The 27,322-nt window shown below is 34.8% G+C and overlaps 1 long non-coding RNA gene across 1 annotated transcript in view; it reads right to left on the reverse strand.

Annotated features, from left to right (window-relative positions):
• LOC112629701 overlaps nt 1–27,322 on the reverse strand; it is a 112,831-nt gene that overhangs the window by 4,675 nt on the left and 80,834 nt on the right. The window contains exons 2-3 of the long non-coding RNA XR_003120742.1: nt 19,231–19,296; nt 16,138–16,226 (exon numbers count right to left, since the gene is read on the reverse strand). This is a non-coding gene — a long non-coding RNA (uncharacterized LOC112629701). The remainder of the gene's footprint in view (nt 1–16,137; nt 16,227–19,230; nt 19,297–27,322) is intronic.

Consider the following 27,322-nt stretch of genomic DNA (forward strand, 5'->3'; position numbering starts at 1 on the left):
ATTTAGCTATTTTTATAACTTCAAAATATTTACTCAGAATTTCTGAATTTCTGATTTTTTTGTTTCAAGAAAATCAATTACAAAAATCGATTGTTGAAGCATTTTTATAATAACTTCTTAAAAACCCTTGTCAGAAAATTTCAACAACTGTTTAATTTCTGTGTTCATGTCAGTTAATTGTCCTGTCTTAATTCAGTTGAGATTTTCTTGGTTCTTGGTATGATGAAGAATTTTCAAGTATATCCTGGGCACTTACCTATTATATTAGGAAGCGTTTGGCACTATATAAATCTTTTATTATATTGGACAGGTATCCTATTTAGGTTAGCATGCATGTTTATCCTGCTTATTTGAACTGTTTTCAATGACAATTTAAGTTCCAAACATTTGCAGTGCTATTTTTGTTTGCTTGGTTTAAGTGGCTCTGACTGTGACTCTCACTAGTCAGTCCCAATTGGTCTTATTTGTCCTGCCTTAGGGGTCAGAGTGGGTTATATCCCACAGGGTATCTCTCAGTGGGCAAGGGAATCTCAGAGCTATAAGGATGAAGAGGCTTCCAAGGCTGAACAAGTGCTGGCTGTATCTGCTGTGGCTGTGTTGGACAGAGACTGCTTGCTGAGATGGGTACTTTTTGCAGCAGCCCCCCTCACCACTACTACCTGGAGTCTATCGATTTCAAAATTTTATTTAATTGCCTAGTATTTCAGTTAATCATATAAAGTAACAATTTTCATGACATACTAATTAGCGATTATCTATGGGAACGTTTTATTTTGTCTAGATTTTTAATTGGGTCTTTAATTCAGAAGTTTCGACACTGCTACATAAGTTACTTTGCCTACAATTTAAAATATTTAACCTGCTCTCAAGAAAAATCTCTCTCAAATTTATTAAAATTCCTAGAGCTAATTAATGGTCTTTCAGTTATACAGCTATTAAAGATGAAGTTTTAATTTTTTTCTATGAACCTGACTTGTGATTGGGCACACTGATAGCATAAGCTTCATGTGGAAAAACAAGGTAGACATGATAGCCTGGTAGGACCACATATTCATTTATATCCAAGTATTGCAGATAATGCACTCAGGAGGGGAAGAGTCATTTTGTCTGGCTCAGGGAAACGTGGGCCTGAATATTGACTGTCCAATCTTCTAATTATATAAACTTCATTAATTTATAGAATCTCTCTAGATATCCTTATCACTGAATAATGAATAATAGTATGTGCCTCTAGGTAGGCATAAGTTTTAAACAATTAAATGTAGAAGACTTTCATCAATTCTCACTTAGTACCATTAGAGAAAAAGTCTCAATTCTCTGTGACCCGTTTGTTCAGGTTGTCACTTTCCTAGTGGTCAAATTAGATGTGACTACATCACAGTTTGGAGGGGAGAAAGGAACTGAGAGGTTGCTATTTTTTGCCTCCTATGAATGCAAAGACATCAAGTTTCTAAGAATCTTCAACTATTTGTGACTAAAGAATTATAGGAAGGAAGTGACTAAAATTGTTTCTAGAAACAGCAGCTGAAAGAAATTTCTCTGAAAAGCCCATTGTGAGGGCATCAATTTCCGAGGGAACTAGCATTCTTAGAGAAGTAGTAATAGTATCATGGCAAAATGTGGAATAAAAGAAGTTATTGAGTAGTCTCCTTGAATGTAAATGTTTATCCTAATAACTCACCTGATTACATTTTCTTCTTGTAAAATAAGATTTAGAACTTTAAAAATCTACCTCTGCCTAACAATTATTGCCTTATAGAAAATAAATATTTTTGAAGTATAAATTACTTATTCTAGCAAAGTCCTTCTTATCTTTCATTGAGTGGAGAGAAATTAAATTAAATTGTCATTTTAGGTTTTTTTTTTTTTTTTTTTTTTTCTCATAGTTCCACATCCTTGTGATCGATGCCATTGGGTTTAGTCAAATCGTGTGCTAAGTCAGAACTCTGTATTATCCATTTTCCTCTAAACTCTACTCGTTTCATGTTTAAGTTTTGCGTACAAGACCAAATATGTATAAATATCTATTTCTAGTGATTTTTCTTCAGAGATTCTTCAGAGAAAAGTTAATTATTACAAGAAAAATTCACTCGACTATTCCAGAGATATACTTAAGAAATGCTACCTCCATATTCCTCTTCTGACTCTTAAATGAAATCTAATTGAACAGATCATTGGTTAAATCACTAAATGAGCTAGAAAGACACATTTCCTTCTAAAATGCATCATTCATCTCTGCATTTATTCATCTATTTAGAAGAAACGTATGCAGTAGGTTGTCTAGGTAAGAGATGTTTCTATGTGCAGGGAATCCACCAATGAGTAAAATAATCAAATAATCTATTTTTCTTCATAGTGTCTCCCTCTTAATGTAACAGACATTAAACAGTAAATACATATAAAAATAAATCATATTTTTATAAATTATGTTTCTATTATACAAGTATTAATAGCCACAAAAGTAACAGAAATGCTGAGAACTTGATAAGAATCAGTGAAAAGGTGACATCTGAACCAAGATTTATAAGAGGAGAGGTTCTAATGTAAGTGGATATCTGGGAATAGAATATTCTAGGCAAAGAGAATAATAAATCAAATCCCCTAATGTGGGTATTATTTGTATTTGCTGGAAATTTTAACAGTTCCAAATAGTTGAAACATTGTGACCTAATTTGTGTATTAGTAAAGATGTCATAAGGTTAAAAGAATAAGATATATCATTCCTTGGCCTAGAAGAAATCATTATTAGGAGTTTGGAATTTGTTTTTACTCTTAGTAACATGGAAGACAGTGTGGGATTTTGAACAAAGAATAAAATGATATGACAAATTTACACATTATGATCTTAGCTTTTTAGTTGTTGTTGAGAATAGACTGTAAGGAATAAGAAAAGACATAAGATAATCTGTTGGAAGATTATTGCAGTAATTCAAGAGCTAAATAATCACACCTGAGTGCTGAATATTAGCAATGCAGCAGGCAAGATAGCTCCAAATGTAGAGCTATTGGTATTTTCTGATCAGTCGCATTTTCTGATAAATATAAGGGAAATAGACGAGTCAATATGATACTAAGTACCTTGAGTTAAGTAACTGGAGGAATGGAATTACCCTTACAGAAATAGGGAAGGAAGATGGAACCAAAGATAAGGAACTGAGAAGTTTACCAAGATATGTGTAACTGTGCTTTTTTTTTTTTTAAGAAGCAAGCTGCACACACTTTTAGGGAGGAAAATATTAATATCGAAAAAATTATTCCTTATTACTATTTCAGAAATCCATTTTAATATTTGGCTCTATGTTTCCATTGTGTGCTAGTCTGTTCTTGTATTGCTACAAAGAAATATCTGGGGCTGAGTAATTTCTAAAGAAAGGGGGTTTTGTTTTTACTCGTGGCTCTGAAAGCTGTACAGGAAGCACGGTGGGGACATCTGCTTCTTGCGTGTACCTCGGGAAGCTTACAATCACGGTGAAGGTGAAGGAGCTGCCAGTGCATTATATGGCTAAAACAGGAGCAAGAGAGAGAAGGGGGCAGTCCCAGACTCTTTTAGACAACCAGATCTCATGTGAACTGACTGGCCAAGAACTCACTTATCACCAAGAGGTTGGTGCTAAGCCATTCATTAGGAATCTGCCCCATTATCCAATCATCTCTCACTAGGCCCCACATCCAAGATTACGAATTACATCTCAACATGAGATTCGGAGGTGACAAACATTCAAACTATATTACATTATTTAGGAAAAAAATATGATTTAATTGAATGTCCAACAATTTCAAACTTGAGGAAAGTAACTCAATATTTCAGATCACCTCCTTACTTTTCTAGATGGGTCATCTTGTAATTTCTAAATGAGAAATGGATACAACCTTTCTGTCAAAGAGGTCCTGCATTTTTAAGATGAGCAATGTCAGCTAAAGAGAACATTCAGAAGATTATCATCTTCACACAGGTGACTGGAAGTAACAAAAATAATCTCAAGAGATATTATTTGGTATTACATTTGCTTGGATAGTATTTCTCAAATTTCACATTACATCCATAGAAAATGGATGGCAAACTGTAACAAATTATAGAGAATGTGTGATTATCTATATGGAGCATGTCTATGTGGGACAAATAAATGTGATTAAATCAATTAATTTTCCTGATTCTATACTACTGTGATCAATGTAAAGTGTTAAGATAGCTATCAAAATAAAAGTTGTTTGAAATATCCAGATAAAGATTTTTCAAAATTATATTAAACACATTTGCTGCCATTAACACAATTTTATATGTTATTTTACTTGAAGTGGGTTTACACAATTGTTTTTATAAACTTTTTGTTAATAGTCTTGCAAACATTTTGAGAATTACCACTGAGAAAACATATTTTTTCATAATAGATGGTAACAGGTTTAAAGCCGTTTTTACAGCCATTCTGTGTGTCACACAATTTACATTTAAAGAATCCCCAAATTTATTTTTTTCTTTCACTGCAATTGTGATACTGTTATTTTTTCTAATAATTCTAAGAGCTATCACATAAAATATTTGAAAATAATGGTGAAGCTCTAATTTGCAGAGTACATATACATTGAATAGGGTATCATGTTGCAGCTTGAATGACTCTAAAAGTACAAGAGTTCCAAATGGAATGAAATAGCCTGTGTTATTGATGGCAGAGTTTCTAAACTGTTGCTTGTAGATTCACCTACCAGATGTCTAGCATAAGCTCCCTACTTTCAAATCCAACATCTTCGGCAGTGTACTGTTTCTTGGACACTTAGAATAAGAATGCCTCCAGCAGTGCAACACATTCCTTGTCAACTATCGGCAGGAACACACCCTCCTTCTGGTTGTTACAATAGATATTCAAGTACATTTTGCATTGAAAAACCAAGTAGTGAGCATCAGATGTTGCTCATCTTTCTTGCTCTCTGGCTGCCTATGGGGATAGCAAAATGTGCCCTTAAACTTTGCTGTTTGTAACTCACTGAGTAGCTGTAAAATGCTGCCTAAGGCTGGAGGTAAACTATCCAGGGGCAGCAGATTGTATTTAGATGCTCCTCACCCTCTCCATGTATCAAAATCTAACACCAAACCTGTAAAAGATTTGTTGATCAACAACGTGGCATAACCCAGCAGGAGATTTGAGTTAGGGATCAGAGGCTTGCGAAGTTCAGAAATTATTTTCTGACTCTTATTCTCATTACATACACAATTTTATTGTAGTCCAAAACAAACACACAAACAAAAAAGCAAATGCAGAGCATTCCACGTAAGGAAAACATTTTTCTTTCATCTAGTATAGCCTATAACGAACAGTGAATTACTGTGTGGGGGAAAAGCACATACACATTGCAGAAATTAAATAAATGCATACTTCTATTTAAAAACTTAAAGATGTAGTTCACAGAAAAAATGGTTTTATAATTCATAGAAATAAGTAGTCTTCACATTTTTATTGATTGTTATAGTATGTAAATTACATTTAAAGTGTGCATTTTGATAAAATTTGATATACAGATACTCCTGTGATACCATTACCACCAATTAATCAAGATAATTTAAAGGAGTATTGGCAAAGATGTAGAGCAACTGGAACACTTATGCACTAAAGCTTGGAATTTAAAACAATTACTTTCAAAAACAATATGGAGATTCTTAAAATATTAAACATACACAAAACCATATGACTCAGCCATTCTGCACTTAGATTTTTACCTAAGATAAATGAAAGTCTATGTCATTAAAGAAAATTTGCATATAATTTGTTCATAGTAACCCCAAAATTGAAATAAATTAAATGCCAATCAACAGGTAAATGAATAGATAAATAATGTTATATTCATAAAATGGAAAACCATTCTACAATAAAAAGGTGTAAACTCATGATAAAAGTATCCATGTGTCTATATCACAAAATAAGTGAGGTAAAAACATTAAATAAAATAGTCCATACTGCATTATTAAATTTCTGTAAAACTCTGGAAAATATAAATTAATCTGTAGTCATGGAAATCAGAACAGTAATTGCCTGGAATAGGAGGGCAAGGAATGGGGGAAAGAAATATAGAAGGGACACAACTTTGAGGTTTTTAAATGTTTATTAGCTTGATTGTAGTGATAGTTTTATGGATGCATGCATATGTCACAACTCAAGATGTATTCCTAAAATAATGTATGTGAATTTTTATATCAGTTGCTATAAGTTTTATAGTAATATTTTTCCTCCAAAACTCAGGCACTGAAACTTAATGCCAATGTGATGGTACCAAGAGATGGCACATTTAGGAGGTGATTAGATCATGAGGACTCCTCCTTTTGTGAGTAGGATTAGGGCTTTCATAAAAGGCGCTTCACACGAATTTGCCAGCTTGCCTTCTGCCTTTCACCATTTGAGGACACAGTGTTTTTATCCCCTGAGGAGAATTCAGAGTTCACGGTGCCATGTTGAGAGCAGAAATGGAATCCTCACCAGAGGATTGAACCTGTCAGCACCTTGATCTTGGACTTCTCATCCTTGAGAATTGTGAGAAATCGTTTTCTGTTTTTTTTATAAGTTACCCAGTCTGTGGTATTTTGTTAGAGTAGCACAAATGGACTTAGACAGAAATATACCTTAATGAAGGTATGAAAACATGGTCTGTAAGAAAAAAAAAAAAGAGACAGGACTTTTGGTAATGCCAAAGGAGATAAATAGCAATGTGATCAGTGTGCAAAAACAAATATAAAAACTAGTAAAAAGTAAAAGACATTGGAAAGTATCCAATATGCAACAGAAGTTGTAGAATAATTTAAGTATGAAAATGCAACTGAATGTGATATTTATTGACAGTTTTTGTTTATTAGTTTGAGGGCACAACTCAATTTCCAAAACCAAGATAAACCAGGCAGGAAAAGTCATAGCACTACTTGCTAAAGGCAATAAAATCAGAATTCAGGGCTTGAAAAGAAGCATGAAAGGGTCTGTGCAAGAACCACAGAAACTGTGAGAACCCAATCAGTGCAGTCTCCCCAAAATATGAGACTCAAAGCTAAATTATGAATGCAAAAAAGGAGATCTCTGTCTTAGTAGTTAAAAAATTAAAAAAGCAAGTAGATACCAAAAGAGAGTTCACTCATGAAAGTGAGAGCTTCAGGAAGCTTGTGTGTCAGTTTGTTGCTTCATTTAACTGACTACATTCTCAACCAGTCACAGCTCAGTTAGCAAAAATGTGATGCTGAGTAGCTTTGAAATGTCAGAGTACAGATTATAAGGGAATGAATGAAATACTCTGAAAATAAAGGAACAACCTCAGAAGCATGGAAGCCAAAAGAAGGCTTACTCTCCATCTCTGCTTAGATCTTTTTTTTTTTTTTTTTTTTTTTTGAGACGGAGTCTCGCTCTGTCGCCCAGGCTGGAGTGCTGTGGCCGGATCTCAGCTCACTGCAAGCTCCGCCTCCCGGGTTTACGCCATTCTCCTGCCTCAGCCTCCCGAGTAGCTGGGACTACAGGCGCCCGCCACCTCGCCCGGCTAGTTTTTTGTATTTTTTAGTAGAGACGGGGTTTCACCGTGTTAGCCAGGATGGTCTCGATCTCCTGACCTCGTGATCCACCCGTCTCGGCCTCCCAAAGTGCTGGGATTACAGGCTTGAGCCACCGCGCCCGGCCTCTCTGCTTAGATCTTTAGCTGAGCACCAATTATTTGAAGACCAAGGGAAATATATGAAGACCAAGCTAAAAAATTCCACTGTTCCAAGTCATCATACTAGAGTAGAGATAATCAGCTGCTACATACCACAGGGAGACACAGTTTCAGAGAGAAGCCATGCTAGTTATTAATCTACTAGAATTAAAAATTAACAGAAAAATGTGACAGAATATAAAGTTGCTACAATGTATTGTATAAAATACTCAGTTTTCAACTAAATATTGCTAAACACACAATGACACAGGAAAGTGAGATGCAAACTCAGAAGAATCAGTCAACAGAATTGACTCACAGTGGCTTAAATGTTGGATTAAGCAGATGATGAATTCAAATCAGCTAGTGTAAATATTCTCAAGTATTAAAAGAAAATACTTTCAATAATTGAGGGATAATATACTATTGATGAAGAAGGTCAACAGAAATTTAAAAAAGAAAATCCTAGAAATTAAAATTTATTAACTAAAATAAAAATCAGATAAAAAGTTTCAACATTACATTAGAATTATCAAAAAAAGAGTGAACTTGAATATATATAGAAATTTTAAAATCTGAAGAATTGAAAGAAAAAGAGTAATACTATGGAAAGTGAGTTGGTTAATGTTAATAATTCCTTCTCTTTTATTATCTGGAATGTTTTATGTAGAAATTTTTATTTATTCTCTAAATATTTATAACATTTTACCAGTGAAACCATTTCAGCATGATGATTTGAGGGTCTGCTTGTGGATATGCGTCTGTGTGCACATATGTTTATGTGAAGATGTTTTAATTAAATTTTTCAGTTTTCTTACTATTTACAAAGCTATTCCTTTTGTATATTTTCTTGAGTAACTTTGGTAGTTTGTGTCTTTCAAGGAATTCGTTTATTTTACCTCAGTAAACTTATTGGCATGAAGTCATGTGTAATATTCCTTTATAATCCTCTTGATATCTAGAGAATCTAGAGTGGTATTCTGTTTTTCATTCTTAATATTGATAATTTCTCTCTTTCTCTCTTTCATTCTCTCTTTCTCTCTCTCTCTCTCTTTCTCTCTCTCTCTGTCTGTCTCTCCCATCCATCTCATTAGCATTGCTAAAGTTTTATCAATTTTATTTTTATGTTCAAAGCAGCAATATTTGGTTTAATTGATTTTTATTTATTATTTTATGCTTTTAATTTCATTGATTTCTGTTATTTTTATTATTGTCTTCCTTTCTTGCTTTGGGTTTACTTTACTGTTTGTTTTCTGTATAAAAAATATTAAGATTTTGATTTGAGATTGTTCTTTTCCAAAATAAGCATTTAATTATATAAATATTTCTCTATATATGAATATATCTAATTTCATAAAGTTTGATTTTTTGTTTTCTGAGCCAAATAAACTGAGATATAATTAATATATACAATATTGCATGTTTTATGTATATATTTTGATGAATTTGGATATATGTATACACCATGATAACATTACTAAAGATATCAAAGTACTAAACATGTATACCACCTCTAAAAATTTCCTTATGTGGGTATGCATGTGTTTTGTGGCATGAACCCTTAAAATAGACCTATCCCCTTAACATTTTAAAGTGCAAAATACTGTATTAAGTATAGCTAGTATGCTGTACAGCAGATTTGTAGAACTTGTATTTCTCACATAATGATACTTTATACCCATTGAGTAACAATTTCCCATTTTCCTTGTCCTTGGCTCCTGGTCACCATCTTTCTATTCCCTGCTCTGTGAGTTTATTTTAGACATCTTATATAAACAGAATTACGTGGTCTTTGTTTTTATGTAACTGGTCTATTTCACTTAGCATAATGTCCTACCAGTTACATGAATTCATGTTGTAATGAAAGACAATATTTCCTTTTTTTAAAAAAAAATATTTATTTATTTATTTATTTTTGAGATGAAGTCTTGCTCTGTCACCCAGGCTGGAGTGCAATGGCACGATCTCGGCTCATTAGGACCTCTGCCTCCCGGGTTCACGCCATTCTCCTGCCTCAGCCTTCCGACTAGCTGGGACTACAATATTTCCTTTTTTTAAAAAAGGCTGAATAACATTCCATTGTATGTATATGCTATATTCATTATTATTATTATTATTTCAACACAAGGTCTTGCTGTGAGGTTGGAATAGAGTGAAACAATAGTAATTTGCTGCAGCCTCAACTTACCAGGCTCAAGCAATTCTTCTGCCTCAGACTCCCAAGTAGCTGGGACTACAGGCATGCACCACCGTACCCAGCTAATATATATTTTTTAATTTTTTGTAGAAATGGAGTCTCACTATGTTGCCCAGGCTGGTTTCAAACTCCTGGGCTCAAGTAATCATTCCACTTCGAATTCCCAAAGTGCTAGGATTACACGCATGAACCACCATTCCCGGCAGTATATACAATATTTTTTAAGCCATTTATCTGTTTGTAAACATTTGGATTGTTTTCATATCTTGACTACTGTGAATAATGCTGCAATTAACATGGAAGTGCAGGTATGTATTCAAAATCTTGATTTCAATTTTTTTGGAATGCATACCAGGAAGTAATATATGGTACACACACAAGGAGGTATTGTTACATATTATAAGATATATGTAATATATAATATCTATAATATATATTAAACCTATACATAACATATATTTTATATATTACATATATACCTAGATATACATATATACACATATACACACACATACATATATATGTGTGTGTGTATATATATAGAGAGAGTGAGAGACAGAGATAACAATTGTTGATGAGGATGTAAGGAAATTGGAATCACTATACATTGTTGATGAAGATAAAGTATGGTGCAGCCACTATGGAAAATGTTATGAACTGTACCCAAAACACTAAGAATGATATATGATCTATATGTGCATTTTTAAATTATTAAACAATTGAAGATTTTTATTTAAGTTAAATTGAATATTTTAATACATAGCACATTTTAGAGGAACATAGTGTAACATTCTGAGATAAATAAAATATTTTATACTTTGATTAGGATGACATTGTCAAAGATTATTCAACTCTGTACATTAGATATGTGCATTTTACTGTATGGAAGTGTTACATGGACTGGAAAAATGTTAATATATGGAATTGGTAGAAAAAATTCCAAGAAAGGAAGGAGGCTTAAAGATTAAGAGAACAGTGTTTGTGCAGAACCCTTCAAAAGACCAGCGTTTAAGTGACACGGCAAAGTTTAATAGCCCACAAAGGGATGTTGCAAAATTCTTACGCACAAAGGTGTAAGAACAAGGAGCATGTTGAGTCATGGAATTGAGGGAGTAGAGCTGCAAAAACAAATGAGTAACATTTTGAAATTTGGCAGTGATGTACGTTTACAAACAAAAGCTATACTTGCTGATTTCATATAGCACCATTAAAGTTGCAGCTGCTATTAATGGGAATTGTTCCAGAGACATAACAGAGATACATACAAAAACTGGAAATGAGGCAGTGGAGAGTGCATTTAGGGTGTGTTCTTTAGGGGTAAAGTGGGGAGGGATGACACTTGGTAAAGTATCAAGAGATAAAGGAGTGACGATACTTGAATATGTGCATTAGTTAAGGATATAGAAAGAATGAGAAAAACAACATAAATAAACTAGGTAAATGACTGAGGAACGAAGTCCGGAAAGAGGAGGTGGAACTGTTATTCAAAGTATAGGTAAATGACTTCCATCATGTAAAACTGAAGGACATCTGCTTAAAATTGGAATCAATATTCTCAACGAAGCAGAAAGCAGGTTTTAGAAATGTAACGAAGGTAGTTAGCTAGACAGAAGTTAATGAAAGAGACAACTAACTGTGTTTGATGGGCTGTATTAATGGCTGGAAAAAACTTGAACCGAAGTAGCTTTGTCATGATAACATTTTGTTTTCTCAAAGAGAATGAAAATTATATTAATAATAATCACTTATAAACTGCATGGTGTGCACCATACACTGTTCAAAGCTCATTACATGGATAAACAAATTGAATTCGCACAAAATGTGTAATGTGGATAGTATTAGACTAATTCTGTACGTGGCAAAACTAAATTGTGGTGCAAAAAGACAAAGTAACTCGCCTAGTATCATTGTTAGTAAGTGCCAAAGTCAGGATTTGAATCGAGGAATTTTGACTTCAGAGTTTCCATATAACTAGGAAATTATACTGCTACTCTTTGGATGAAATAATAATGATAACAATATTTTTAATGTTGTTGATTAAACTGGAAAGAAGCCATACATTTAAAGATACAAGGTTTGAAGTTCAGATGGCTGCTAACAATATGCTGATAATTTTGTTGTTTATTTGACTTCATACCTAAGACTATTTTCTGGTAACCCACAAAGTTTATCTGTTGAATAATGGCTGAAAAGATATTGAGATTTATTTAGAAACATATATCTTAAGAATATGGTCTAGAAATGCTAAAATTATATTCTTCTCTAGATATAGTGTGACAATTTGTATTAAAAATAATAAAACTTGGCCGAGCACGGTGGCTCACGCCTGTAATCCCAGCACTTTGGGAGGCTGAGGCGGGCGGATCACGAGGTCAGGAGATCGACACCATCCTGGCTAACACAGTGAAACCCCGTCTCTACTAAAAATACAAAAAATTAGCCTGTAGTCTCAGCTATTCGGGAGGCTGAGGCAGGAGAATGGCATCAACCCGGGAGGCGGAGCTTGCAGTAAGCCAAGATTGCACCACTGCACTCCAGCCTGGGTGACAGAGTGAGACTCCATAAAATAATAATAATAATAATAATAATAATAATAATAATGTCAATAATTTTGGAAAATTGGTTTTCATTAAGTTATTAGAGAGACAGCTAAAATGCAAAAATATATGCCTTTTAGGAATTATATTTTATCAAGCTAATTCTACATTTTGGAAAAGCAATGGATGAGCTTTCTTTGATGTTAATCTTCATATTTCTAAATATCTAAAATAAAAACATATTCGTTGTGTATATTTTATATCTATTTCCTACATTTATTTAGTAGTTTTCTTTGTATTTTATACCACCAAAATAACATCACTAGAGACATGTATTTGTCAAGCCCTGCAGGACCTATTGAACAAATCTACCTTATAATAGATCGCCTCCCACAGAGCATGAACTTGAGGAAACAAAAAGTAATAAAAGTGTATTTTAAAGTTGTCCCAAAAGTGAACATCTAAGTAAGAAAAGCTCATCTCTACCCATCCAGCCAAATTTGTCACAAAATATAAAGTACTTTAATAAATGGCATGATAAATTGCTAAAGTAACAACTTGCTATTTTATTTAAAGAACAGTAAGAGACCACCACATCAGCTTTCTTTGCTCAGCATAAGGGGAATGCAAGGATGTATTGGTTAAAACTATTTTTACTCTCTGGATTCTTTCTCTATGTCTAAATGTGCCACGTAATACACTGATCAACACAAGCAAGTAAGCTTACCACTTCTTCTCTCTAGGCTTCTGTTTTACATCTGAACTTCTTATGTATACCATTTTTCATTGTGATGTTCAACTTTTATCCCCTGCACTCCAAATGCAGGGAAATGAGTTAATTATAAGTTACAGAAGCTCAGAACTACCTTTTTCCTCTGTATGACTGCAGTCTAAAAATTCCAGATTATCCAAGAGAAACAAGAGGCTATGGTTTGAGTATTTGTCCTCTTCAAAACTCATGCTGGAATTTGATTTTCAATGTGGCAGTATTGAAGGGTTAGAGTCTCTAAGAGGTGATTACGTCACAAGCATTCTGTCTGCATAGATGGATTAATCCATTCATGGATTTGTTGGTTAATGGGTTAATGGATTAATAAGCTGACATGAGAGTGGGATGTGGCTTTCTTTATAAGAAGAGGTATAGATGCCTGAACTAGCACACTCATCCTCCTCACCATGTGATGCTCTGCACTGCTTTGGGAGTCTGCAGAGTCCTACTAGAAAAAAGTCCCTCAGCAGGTGTGACCCTTTGACCTTGGACTTCTCAGCCTCCATGACTATAAGAAATACATTCATTAAAAAAAATTACTCAGTTTCAGATATATTCTATAAGCAGCAGAAAACAAACAAAGACACACTTTCTTAGCTGGTTCTTTTTGGTACCTGCACCATGAATATATGAAAGTCTCAGGAGCTCCACATTCTTCTACATATTTATGCTTCTCTTTCTTTTAATTTTGGCCATTATAGTCTTTTAAGTATAATCTTTTAAATTTCAGCCATTTTCCCTAAAATTGATATAGCTGAACACTTTTTCAAGGCCTTATTGAACAATCATATTTATTTTTTGGTGAACTCTGGGTCCTATATCATTCCTCATTGTCACTATTTATGTTAATTTCTTTTTGTTATTGAATTCATGCAAATAAAATATACTCTAGTTTTCAATATTTTATTAGGTATACGCATTGAATATATTCTCTCTGTGTCTGTGAATTATCCATTTTCTTCATAGTGTCTTTTAATGACAAATATTATTGATTTTAATAATGCCTAATTTTCTGATATTTTAAAGTGTTATTTTCACTGTTTTCTCTGCTGTTTACAATATTATTCTACCTAATGGTTATAAATATTTTATCTTTATTAAAAGAAAATATATAAATATAGATACATGTCACTTTAATATTTGTCCATAATGTGAAGTAGTGATTAGTATTCTTTTCTTTTAGTGTGTCTACAGTCTTTGCAGCCCTAATTTTTTTTTAAAAAGCACATATTAATCATTACTTCACTCAACTTAAGCAAAGTCAATTAACTGAATTATATGTAGGTATATTTCTTGGATATCTATTATGATTATATTTTTGTATATCCACATGCCAATATTTTACTACATTATTTTGATTATTGTAGTTTATACTAAGTCTTGTAACCAGGAACTTTGAGATATTCAATTGTATTCTTCTTTTTCTATTTGTTTTGACTATTCCAAGTCCCTTTCAATTAAAGGTAAATTATATAATCTATGTTAGTGCTTTTATAACAGCTGGCATAGAAAGTCTTGTTGATATCTTGTTGAATCTATAGGTCAATTTATAGAGAATTGATAACAGTATTGCATTTTAGCAACAGTGCATGTGGTCTATCTTTCCACTTGTTTACATCTTCCTCACTCCACTAAGCAATGTTTACAATTTCTCAGTCCCACAGCATTCCCATCTGCGTTTCTCCGCTACTCACTACCAAGGTATCCACTTTCCTGACTTCTAACACTGTGGCCTGTTTCTGAAATTTATAAAAGTGGAGTCGTACAACAGGTACTCTCTCGTACCTGGAATCTTTACTTTAACACTATGATTACAAGAATTATCCATTCTTAGTGTTGTACTATGCTTCGTGGTATAAATATACCATGATTTATGTATTTATTCTACTGTTTTTGTACATTTGTACAAAATTTATTGATAGCACAGTAGAGACACATTTAAAAGTTTAAAAAGTAGCATGTTAAAGAGCTCCCTGAAATTATGACACCTGACATATGGTGTTTTGTTGGAGATTTATGGTGTTTAAGTTGGAGATAATTAGCTGAACTGTGTAATAATTAGGTAAGTGCAGGGTGATAATCAAGGTGGAGAAAGCGGGTAGCTTAAACAAAAGCGCTATATTAAAATGGCACTAAAGTATAAAAAATCTTTATAGGCCGGGCGCGGTGGCTCAAGCCTGTAATGCCAGCACTTTGGGAGGCCGAGATGGGCGGATCACGAGGTCAGGAGATCGAGACCATCCTGGCTAACATGGTGAAACCCCGTCTCTACTAAAAAATACAAAAAACTAGCCGGGCGAGGTAGCGGGCGCCTGTAGTCCCAGCTACTCGGGAGGCTGAGGCAGGAGAATGGTGTAAACCCGGGAGGTGGAGCTTGCAGTGAGCTGAGATCCGGCCACTGCACTCCAGCCCGGGCAACAGAGAGAGACTCTGTCTCAAAAAAAAAAAAAAAAAATCTTTATACCTGAAGGTATAGCAGAGGTCAGGGAAGTAGTCAGAAAGCCATGATGTAGCAGATTGCTTGATGTCTTTAAATTTCATGTTACAAGGTATGGATTTTTTTCTCATAAGCAATGGAAGCATATTAAATAATCATTGAAATAAATGTGTGGATGCAATCCATGAATTAGAAGGTTGTTCAGTGAGAAAATATCTGTATTTCTCTTTTCTCCTATTTTATGAACTCCTGTGAATGCTTTGGATAGATACCAGTTTAAAGACATACAGGGAGACACACACACACACACACACACACACACACACACACACCCCTGTGTGATTCTGTCCACAGAACTAGAATCCTGGGCTACGAGGCAGGTCGGAGATGGTGCTGAGAGGAAAGAGGTTGGGAGACAATTGAAAAATAACCTAAATGATCATCAGTTCAAGCCCACTCCCTGTGAGGAGCTGGGAAACCTAAGGAAGCTTTGCTCATCAAATGTTTATCTGTCTGATGCATCATTAATAAACTATATACTTACAGTTCACCATAAGAAACCAAAACTTCTATAGGACTTTGCCAAGTCTCAATGTAGTCCTCTCTGTAGCCCTCAAAATGGGGTTTAGGCACCTTGCTTAAGTGGAGGAAAGATATAAATGAACATAATATTTCCCATGATTTAGTGCAGAAGATCATTAGTATAAGACATAATGTTGCTCAGAGACTGAGGACCTAATTGAGACTATTCTAGTAGTGAGACCAGGAGTGTTCGTTGGATGACCCAGAGAAGCTACTTTTTTGATCAACAGAATTATCTTGCATTGGAGACACTGGGGAAAGGACTAAGAAGAATAAGAAATAGATCAAAAAGCTATGCCAGGAAACCCACACGTGTTCTGGGACAAACACAGTCAATTTGTAATACACAGGTAAACATTAAAGAAATTCATTATTCAGCTTTCAGGGAAACAGCAAGTGCCATTCATGAAGTAAATCCTCACACTTCCCAGAAAGAAGTCTTGGTGGATAAATGGAAATTAAAATCTGGTTGTGAAAGGAATTTAGGGTTACAAAAATCCTGTTTGTGTCTTCCCATCTGGAATGGAAGCTGCTGCTTCTTTTTGTCTTCTGATGTGGGGGTTCAATGGCCTCTGCCATGCTACCTTTCCTCTTTTCCTCTACAAGCAAAATTCCTTTACTACTGTAGCCTATGATGTTGCCATTACTATCACTACCACCACGGGTGACTAGTCTTTAACTGTCAATGCCAAGTACACCTGGACTGCTGTACCACGCAGGCCCAGTGTCACCTCAACTGTGAAAGAACAATGAGTTAGCAGCCAACCCGCCTGGCAGCAGCTATCAGAGATCCCACGCTCTTACGTCAGCCTACCAGCACCAGAGAACTTGAAAAATCAGTTCCACTGAACACTCTAGCCCCAGCTCAGCCTGTCCTGCCTACTGCTGTCCTGACATATTTGCTGTTCGACTCAAAAGGATTAACCTTCCTGTGGTGGCTGTGTGTGCCTAGTGACTCATTACTGAAGGCTTCTGATAGAAATGGCGGGGAGAAGAAAAGTCAAAAGAGAGTAATGGTATTCTGCGGGAAGACAGCAAGTATAACAGCAATAACAACAAAAAACTCCCTTTTGTTTACAATGCCTTCAGTCATAATCAGTCAGAATTCTAGCGAGCAGCTGGAGCAAGCCTTGTTAGGTTGGTTTGGGGAGAATTGAGGGAAACTACTTTGCAGAAAAATGATATCATAAGTCCTCACTTTTTCCCTTCAAGTCATATATAGAAAACAATACTTTGTTGTATAGCAAACTTACATAATTTGGGAATATTATAGTTATCCAAAAATAACTCGTCCAGAGAGACTCTGGCCAACCCAGACCCTAGCTGTAACTCCCGGAGGACCAAAGACTCAATAATAACATCAGGCTGCGAGCTAAAGATAATGTACTACAGGTTCTGAAGATAGATCATCATCAAAATATTAACCTGAAGAAATCTAGAATTCAGCCAAGAAATGTAGTCCCTAGGTATATCATTTGTTAGAACTGTTAAAATAAAATGCCACGGACAAGGTGGCTTTAACAACAGAAATTTATTTTCTCATAGAGGCTAGGAGTGCAAGATCTAAGTGTAGGCAGGGCTGTCTCTACGGAAGCTTCTCTCCTTGGCTTGTAATAATTGTCTTCCTCCAGCATCTTCTCATGGTCATTATTGTTTGTGAGTCTTTGTCCTAACCCCCTGTCCTTATAAGGACAGCAGTTGCATTGCATTAGGGCCTACTGTATGACCTCATTTCACCTCAATTACTTTCCCAAAGCCCTATAACAAAGTTCAGTCACATTCTGAGATACTTGGGGTTAAGAATTCAATGTATACATTTTATGAGGACACAGGTTCATAGCACTAGGTCTAATAAGATATATAATTGAATTAATGATGTGATTTCACAAGCAATAGGACACTTACAAATGACCACATCTATCTAAGGTCACAGTACCTTTGGTTTCCTGTTTATAAGTTGAGTCACTAGATATATCATCAAGACTCTGCTTTCCTGAAAAGCAAAATACCTAGAAAAATATCCACTGATGTGAAGGTCAAAACATCTGCCCCATGATTTATTTCCAGATTCCTTTTGTGGGATCAAAAGCTATGTAGAGAAATAGAAAAAAAATCTTTTCAGCAGGTTGAAATTAAAGTGAATGACTTGAGTATCTTACAGGACAGTTATTCATTCCTTCTGTGACATTTGCAGCTGTATTTTTCTCACACAGCCAGGCAATAAGCCAATTAAATATAACCAATTGGTTATCTTAAGTAAAATTCTATGTTTCTGCAGGTGAAATCTTCCACTAACTGAGGAAGAAACCGCTTTTGTAGTGGTAACTGCAACGTATACTGATGAGGTTAGCCCCCACCATATCCCTAATCAGGTTCATTTCTCTTGGGCACCTGAATGACATAATATTGTTGGCTACTCCATATTTGATCTTTGCTATGTTTTGTTATTGTTGTTGTGGGGTGTGGGTGTGTGTGTTTGTCATATTCAGTATTGTAAATGGAGAAAGAGTATCCAATACAGTATCCTAATCAATCACACTGTTGTCATAAGTAAACATTTCAGGAATGTTGCCAGTAGCCAAGAGAGTAATTTTATAGTCAAATATTACTAGAATTGTGATTTGAAAAGGAGAAGAGGAAAAAATCACCTTAAATTTACATCTCCCTTACCACTCTCATCTCAAGATGCTGGTGTAAGCAAGAAGTAAAGAATATATACTTTTTTAAAATTAGAAATTTAAAAACAAAGAGACTAATAAAATTTCCAGAGCACTACATACTGGTAAACTACTTTTGATATAAATGGAAGGGCCACAGCAGTAATTCAGCCACAATATAGATATGTTCAATTTATCTCAACATTACATTTAATGACAAATTAGCCATAAATTATTTTTCTTCCTGGATAATTTGGATAGCGCATTTGTTTCTGGATTGACAGGGCAAGAGATTATAACCATATAGGGTATTAGCACCCCAAATATACAGAAAATATTAACTTATTATTAAATGACTAGGGGAATAACATGTTTGGAAGTAAAATCTCCTACATTACCTTATTTGGGTTATGGACAATACACTGCTGCAGCCCAGAGCTTGGTAGCAGTTATAGCCATGGATCCTGGAGATATGGAAGGATCAGCAAAGTTCAGTAACTATATGTACTTTGATTATTGCAGCAGGCATGTACTATAAAGGTCCTCAATAATATCCACTGCCTCTTATTCACGCCCTTGTATAATAGTGTCTCCCCTTGAGTATAAGTTAGCCTAGTATGTTACTTCTAACCAATAGAATAAAGCAAAGTGGATGGATGGATGGAAAGGCTATTCTCATGATTAGGCTGCATAAGCATGTAACTTCTGTTCTGACTATTCCCTTTGCTGGGTTCAGTAAAACAAACTGTATGTTAGAGAGGCCAAAATGGCAAGAAACTATAGGTAATTACAATCAAAGCAAGAAAAAGAGGTCCTCAGTCAAACCTCCTGTGAATACTTTTTCATGGAAGTCAATCTCTCCTTAGTTGAGCCTTCAGATGAAACACAGGCCTGGCTGACACACTGATCACGATCTTGTGAAGGAACCTGAAACAGAGGATCCATCCATGACATATCCTGATATATCACCCTCAAAACTATGTGATGATAAACACGGGTTCCTTTGTCACCCAGTTTGTGGTAATTTGTTATGCAGTGACAAATAATTAATGCAGGGACCAAACACAGACTGATGGGGTTTGGAGACAGAAGGGAGGGAGGGACTTGTGATTTCAGTAGAGAATACAGAGAGCTAGAAAGGACACCACATCCACTCTTACAATGAAAAGTTCGAGGCAGGCTTCAAGTTTATGACTTATTCTGAATGCATCAGAGAGCTCTATTTAAGGAGGGGTGAATGCCTGTAAGGAGGCATGAACGTGGGACAGCTTTAGCTAGGCTAGAGGCAACAGGACACAGGAAAGAAGCGTGTAGCCAGGATTGTTCCCTAATTGGAGGAGGCCAAGTGTGGACTGGGGAGTGTAAATCCCCTAGGGATTTTAACAAATGAGGACATGTGTATCCTCTATAGATTTTTTCTTTATGAACCCTACTGAGCACTCACAGACTGGAAAAATTTTAAAGATGTGTCCCTTGTGATGCAGACCTGGGAGAAGGGAAGTTGCTGCATGAGAGACAAGAAGTTCTACCCAGAATTTTATTCCTTTACTTCCTAATAAAAAAATGTTCAGTTTATTGAGGTAAGGGCACAAACACTGTCAGGGAACTAGGGAAAGCCCTTTTCATCTTGAGAAAAGGACCAAAATCTAAATAAACCTATACCTTATTAAGGAGCAGGTATACATGCTGGGCTAAGCACTAAAGCCGGTGGAAGTTCAGAAGCATTAGAAAAGACCACATTGGTGAGATCCACTGAGGCTACATTTAAACAACAAAGAATGTCTGCCTGTCCCCAGCCACTCCCATTCCCACTAGGCTAACAAAAATCCAGTAACAATGATAGTAAAACACTGGTGAGAGGAAGAGAAGGAAAGATCTTGTAAGACGGCCATCTCTGAGATGCTAAACATAGGTAAGACCTAAAGCTAAGGGTAGAGCAGACACTGAGTAAAAATAAATATTTCATCAGAGTAGCTCCTCCCATTTCAAACACAAATTATTTCTATAAGAATTGGACATCTGTAAGAACAAATGTAAAAAAGGCAAGACTTGAGAACTGGTCCATTTCCTAATCATAATAGCTCAAATTCTTACATTAAGTAGCAATTGAAAAAGAGAAAGTGTAGTCATTTGTAGGCATAAAAGCTGTTATTTTATTTACTGTAGTTCAGTTCAACTTATGTCATAAAAAAGAAATACATGAGGCATACGTAAGTCTAAGGAAAGCAATACTCATCCAAGATCCAAAGTCATATTCAGATACAACACCAATGCAGGATCTCCCTCTCTATGATAAATATATTGGAGTCTTTCAGGGAAGGTACAGAACATGCAGGATCATATGGGTAATGTCAGCAGCGATATGAAAATTATAAAAAATAATTAAACAAAAATTATAGAAGTGAAAACACAGCAACACAGATGATAAATGTGTTGCACTGGCTTGTGATAGTTTCATGTGTTGAATTGGCTAGGCTATAGTATCCAGTTACTCAATTAAACAACTAATCTAGGTGTTGTTCTTGAGTATTTTATAGATGTAGTTACAATCAACAATCATTCCACTTTAAGTAAAATAAATTATCCCTAATAATTTGGATGGGTATCATCTAATCAGTTAAAAGCCATGAGAGCAAATAGGTTTCACTGTGGAAGACTGTAGCCTCACTCCTGCATGATAGTATATAGCTTAATGGCTTGCCCCACAGATAGACTTTGTTGTAAAACCTTCCACTCATTCTCTACTCTCCCCTCTCTTCCCTCTTTAACTCCGACTGATTATACTTCTCTCACTGATGCAGGGCTCATTAATATACTCAACACATGTGAACAAAGAATAAGTGACTCTAGGTTAACAGAAGTTAGCCAAACTGAAACAGGTCTAGAGATAATAGGGATATGGGGCAAAATAGGGCATCCAAGAGCTATGGGAGAATATCAGGGGAGGTACAGAAGCACTAGTAAAGGCTATGTTCCTGCGACCTAGCAACATGATGCCTATCTGATTGTAAAAAAAAAAAAAAAAATAGGGTGGAAGAAATATTTGAAGAAATAATAACCAAAATGTTTTTCAAAATTATCGACAGACAACAAACTGAAGAATCAATACCTTCAGAGAGCATCAAGTAGTATAAAACATAGAGGAATATCATTTTTAAATAAATAATATCAAAAAATATATATAAATCTTGAAGGTAACCAGAGGAATATAAGATAACGTATTTTTAAAAAGTGAGAATGACCCCAGATGTCAGAAACCATGTTGTCTAGAAGACAATATATTGACATCTGTAAAGTGCTGAAAAGAAAAACAAAACAAAACCTGTCAACCCTGAATTCTATATCCAGTTAAAATATCTTCAGATGTTAAAAGGAAATATAGACTTTAACGTTTAAAAATGAATAAGGACATTCATTGGCACAACACTTGGATCAACACAAAGAAACAGAGCATGCTAGTAATGAATTAAATAAAGTCAATATAAAATATGTTCTTTTTATTTCTTAAAGCTATATTTTTACTAATTTTAGAAGATAATTATCTATGGAAAATCATAAAAAAGAATTTTGTGTTTATAAAAATATAAATATAAGATGCATGACACAAATCAGACAAAAGATGTATAGAAAGAATTGAAGATACAGTGGTCCAAGAACCTTCAACTACATGGAAAGCATGATAAAATCATTTTCAGGCAGCCTGAATAAATTACAGATTAGCTGAAGTCAATACAAGGACTAGAGTATGGCAAGATTTTTAATTCTATCTTCTCAGCCTAAAATAAACAAGATCTCCTTGCACTATCTTCTTACAGTATCTCCTTAGATTGTAATTTGCCCTTAAACTATCAATTAACCTATAAACAATTCTGCAATTGTACTATCTACTTATAACTAGTGGAACTGAGGCACAAGCAAAAATGTACTTTGTATTGGTTTCTTGTAGGGGCTTAGTCTAAAGATACTGGAATGCAGCTAACATCCAAGGCTCTGGAATATGATGACAAGCATTGTTAGGACTGTCAGTTCAGTGGAGCAACTAGATCAACTCTACCAGAACTGTGTTTTCTTGACTGTATTTTTCTTTTTTTAGTCTTATTATCATATGGTCTCGATATAGAACCTATATCTTTGTTGCAATGTCTGCATTTCATCATGGAGAAAGAAGAGGAGAAAGGTGTTTGACTATATAAGAAAAATTTAAAAACATCTCAGGATAAGTATATCAGAAATCCTATCAGCCAGAATCTAGCTACTTGGTCATCTCTTGCTGGAAGCTTAGAAGAAAGAAATTAAAAGTAGATTGGATTAGGGCCTAACAGAGTCTAACACACTATATTTCTACAAGGTGTGTAAATTTGTATCTAGTTTATAATCAACAACATAGACCTTACAAAATGTATTACTATGTATCATAGAATTTGTTTTGTTTTCATTGGTCTCCATCAGCTCCCTTTTCATTTGATTACCTATTTTTGTTTGCATGTCAAAATGAAGAATAGATTTTAATATCTTTTATTACTATGAAGATACAATTTTTACTGTATAATTATTATTAAAACAATTTATCCTAAATCAAAATCATTTGATGATACATCTTTATTTTCTTGGATTTCTTCATCTTTCACATGTATGGCTTACATGTAAATTCAGTGTAACTAATATTATAGAAAAATTTTGTTGTGAGATATAAATGGCATTTCTTTCTTTTAAATTATATCACTATGTCGTAAGTTTCTATACTTAACTAAGGTACATTCCATGGATTGAAATCAGTAAAAAGCTCTGCTAGCTGGGGCTGCTACTTACCTTTCGGCTTCTAAAAATACACTAGCATCCACGGCATGGATGTCTGATTTTCTCCTGTTGTAATTCACTGTCATAGAGAAAAGTACAGTTGAAGAAACATACTATTATTTTATTCTTTCCAAGTCAAATATTGGAGATTTGCTATTTGTAACCCTGATATCTACTTATTTCAAAGCCTATTTGTTTAATTTTCTTTTTACTATATACAATAATATGTTTTCTGAAAATAAATTGACTTTTTACATTTGGAAGTGCTTCCTGTAACTAGTAGCTGAAAGAAAGCGTCTGTCACATTATGTCAGCTTTTCCTCTCTGATCCCCTAGGGGGATGTTCTGAATCATTAGCTTATAATCAGTTTTTTGTTTTTAATTAAACATCAGCTGTATGATTGAGTCAGGCAAAAATAGGATTTTGCTCCTAGTCTCCCAAATAAATAGATTTATGGAAGTAATGTTTGGCAAAATATTTAATAGGCTAATAATAATAAATTTTATAAGAAAAGCACCACTTGGAGATTTCCATACATTAATTACTTTTAGGAAAGAGATAGAGTTTGAATTGTGTAATGTTAAACAAAATGTTATTGATCAAATCATGCTATAATTCAGATTTCAATAAGTAAAATACATGAGTTGATTTTAATTACTCATTCAATTTTTTTATTAATTTATTCAATCAATTATTTATTCAATCAGACCATTAGCAAATTTGCTAGTCTACATCAGTATGCTGGTGTATATAACTGTACATGTGTGCATGCATGTGTGCATATGTATAACACCTGTAGTATATTTCTATACATTCAACAGTTGCAGATGAAATCTAAACTAGTATAAATTATACTGTTCAAATAAAGATTGTACCATCTACTAGTAAATGCCCAAGAAAACACATTTTTATTCGGCTCAGTTTAAACAAAGACACAAACATTTAGCAGGCTTTGTGCTTAATGAATAAGTGAAACATAGACATTTATAGAGAATATTTGTTTGCAAATAACCAGAAGTCTATCGAAGAAAATATAGTTTTAAATTCTTATGAATAAATCTACCAAAACATTTATTAATCTTTGGTTGGAATGCTTTTATTGATATATATATGATGAAGAAAAACAGTATACAAGTATGAAATTATAAAAGTCAACACTAATCAGATTTAATTACTAAACTATATCTATATCTATATCTACCTACCTACACACACACACACACACACACACACACACATAAACAGAAAGAGCAAGATAAAAGTTAGGAAAACTGATCATCAACAGCAACAACAACAACAAAAAAACAGTGAAACAAACCTACAAAATATCAGATGGAAAACTGAAACTCAAAATGGAAACAATAAATTAGTAAATAATAGAGATTTTAAGTATCTTATTCTGAAAAAAAAAATCAAACAGATCCATTTGATTTACTTTAAAGTAAAATAGAAAACACAATGTTCTCTAGACAATCATGTCATCTGCAAACAGGGACAATTTGACTTCTTCTTTTCCTAAATGAATACCCTTTATTTCTTTCTCTTGCCTGATTGCCCTAGCCAGAACTTCCAACACTATGTTGAATAGGAGTGGTGAGAGAGGGCATCCCTGTCTTGTGCCAGTTTTTAAGGGGAATGCTTCCAGTTTTTGCCCATTCAGTATGATATTTGCTGTGGGTTTTTCATAAATAGCTCTTATTATTTTGAGATACATTCCATCAATACTGAATTTATTGAGAGTTTTTAGCATGAAGGACTGTTGAATTTTGTCAAAGGCCTTCTCTGCATCAATTGAGATAATCACATGGTTTTTGTCTTTGGTTCTGTTTATATGCTGGATTACGTTTATTGATTTGCATATGTTGAACCAGCCTTGCATCCCAGGGATGACGCCCACTTGATCATGGTGGATAAGCTTTTTGATTAGCTGCTGGATTTGGTTTGCCAGTATTTTATTGAGGATTTTTACATTGATGTTCATCAGCAATATTGGTCTAAAATTCTCTTTTTTGTGTGTGTCTCTGACAGGCTTTGGTATCAGGATGATGTTGGCCTCATAAAATGAGTTAGGGAGGATTCCCTCTTTTTCTATTGACTGAAATAGTTTCAGAGGGAATGGTACCAGCTCCATCGTCTCAGCCCAAAATCTCCTCAAGCTGATAAGCAACTTTAGCAAAGTCTCAGGATAAAAAATCAATGTGCAAAAATTACAAGCATTCTTATACACCAATAACAGACAGAGAGCCAAATCATTAATGAACTCCCATTCACCATTTCTTCAAAGAGAATGAAATACTTAGGAATCCAACTTACAAGGGATGTGAAGGACCTCTTCAAGGAGAACTACAAACCACTGCTCAATGAAGTAAAAGAGGACACAAACAAATGGAAGAACATTCCATGCTCATGAATAGGAAGAATCAATATCGTGAAAATGGTCATACTGCCCAAGGTAATTTATAGATTCAATACCATCCCCATTAAGCTACCAATGACTTTCTTCACAGAATTGGAAAAAAAAAAAAAACTACTTTAAAGATCATATGTAACCAAAAAAGAGCCCGCATCTCCAAGACAATCCTAAGTCAAAAGAACAAAGGTAGAGGCATCACGCTACCTGACTTCAAACTATACTACAAGGCTACAGTAACCAAAACAGCATGGTACTGGTACCAAAACAGAGATATAGACCAATGGAACAGAACAGAGTCCTCAGAAATAATACCACACATCTACAATCATCTGATGTTTAGCAAAACCTGACAAAAACAAGAAATGGGAAAAGGATTCCCTATTTAATAAATGGTGCTGGGAAAACTGGCTAGCCATATTTGTTTTGGCTAGAAACAAAAACTGGATCCCTTCCTTACTCCTTATACAAAAATTAATTCAAGATAGGTTAGAGATTTACATATTAGACCTAAAACCATAAAAACCCTAGAAGAAAACCTAGGCAATACCATTCAGTGTGGGGAAAAGAAAGATCAGACTGTTACTGTGTCTATATAGAAAGAAGTAGACATAAGAGACTCCATTTTGTTCTGTATTTGAGATGCTGTTAATCTGTGACCCTACACCCAACCTTGTCTTTGCAAGAGACATGTGCTGTGGTGATTCAAGGTTTAAAGGATTTGGGGCTGTGCAGGGAGTGCTTTGTTAAACAAGTGCCTGAAGGTAGTATGCTTGTGAAAAGTCATCACCATTCTCTTAATCTCAAGTACTCAGGGAGAAGTACACTGCTAGAGATCACAGGGACCTCTGCCTAGGAAAGCTAGGTATTGTCCAAGGTTTCTCCCCATGTGGTAGTCTGAAATATGACCTCGTGGGAGGGGAAAGACCTAATCGTCCCCCAGCCTGACACCCGTGAAGGGTCTGTGCTGAGGAGGACTAGTATAAGAGGAAAGAAGGCCTCTTGGCAGCGGAGATAGAGAAAAGCATCTGTCTCCTGCCCGTCCCTGGGCAATGGAACATCTCAGTGTAAAACTCGATTTTATGTTCTGTTTACTGAGAAAGGAGAAAACTGCCATAGGGTGAAAGGTGGGACTTGCTAGTGCAATGCTGCTCTTTATGCACTAAAAAGGTTTATGGAGATGTTTACATATGCTATCAAGGCACAGGACTTTTCCTTAAACTTAGTCACAGAGATCTTTATTCATACGTCTTACTGACCTTCTCCCTACAATGATCCTATA

Source organism: Theropithecus gelada, chromosome 8, assembly GCF_003255815.1.
Source record: "Theropithecus gelada isolate Dixy chromosome 8, Tgel_1.0, whole genome shotgun sequence".
Taxonomy (NCBI): Eukaryota; Metazoa; Chordata; class Mammalia; order Primates; family Cercopithecidae; genus Theropithecus; species Theropithecus gelada.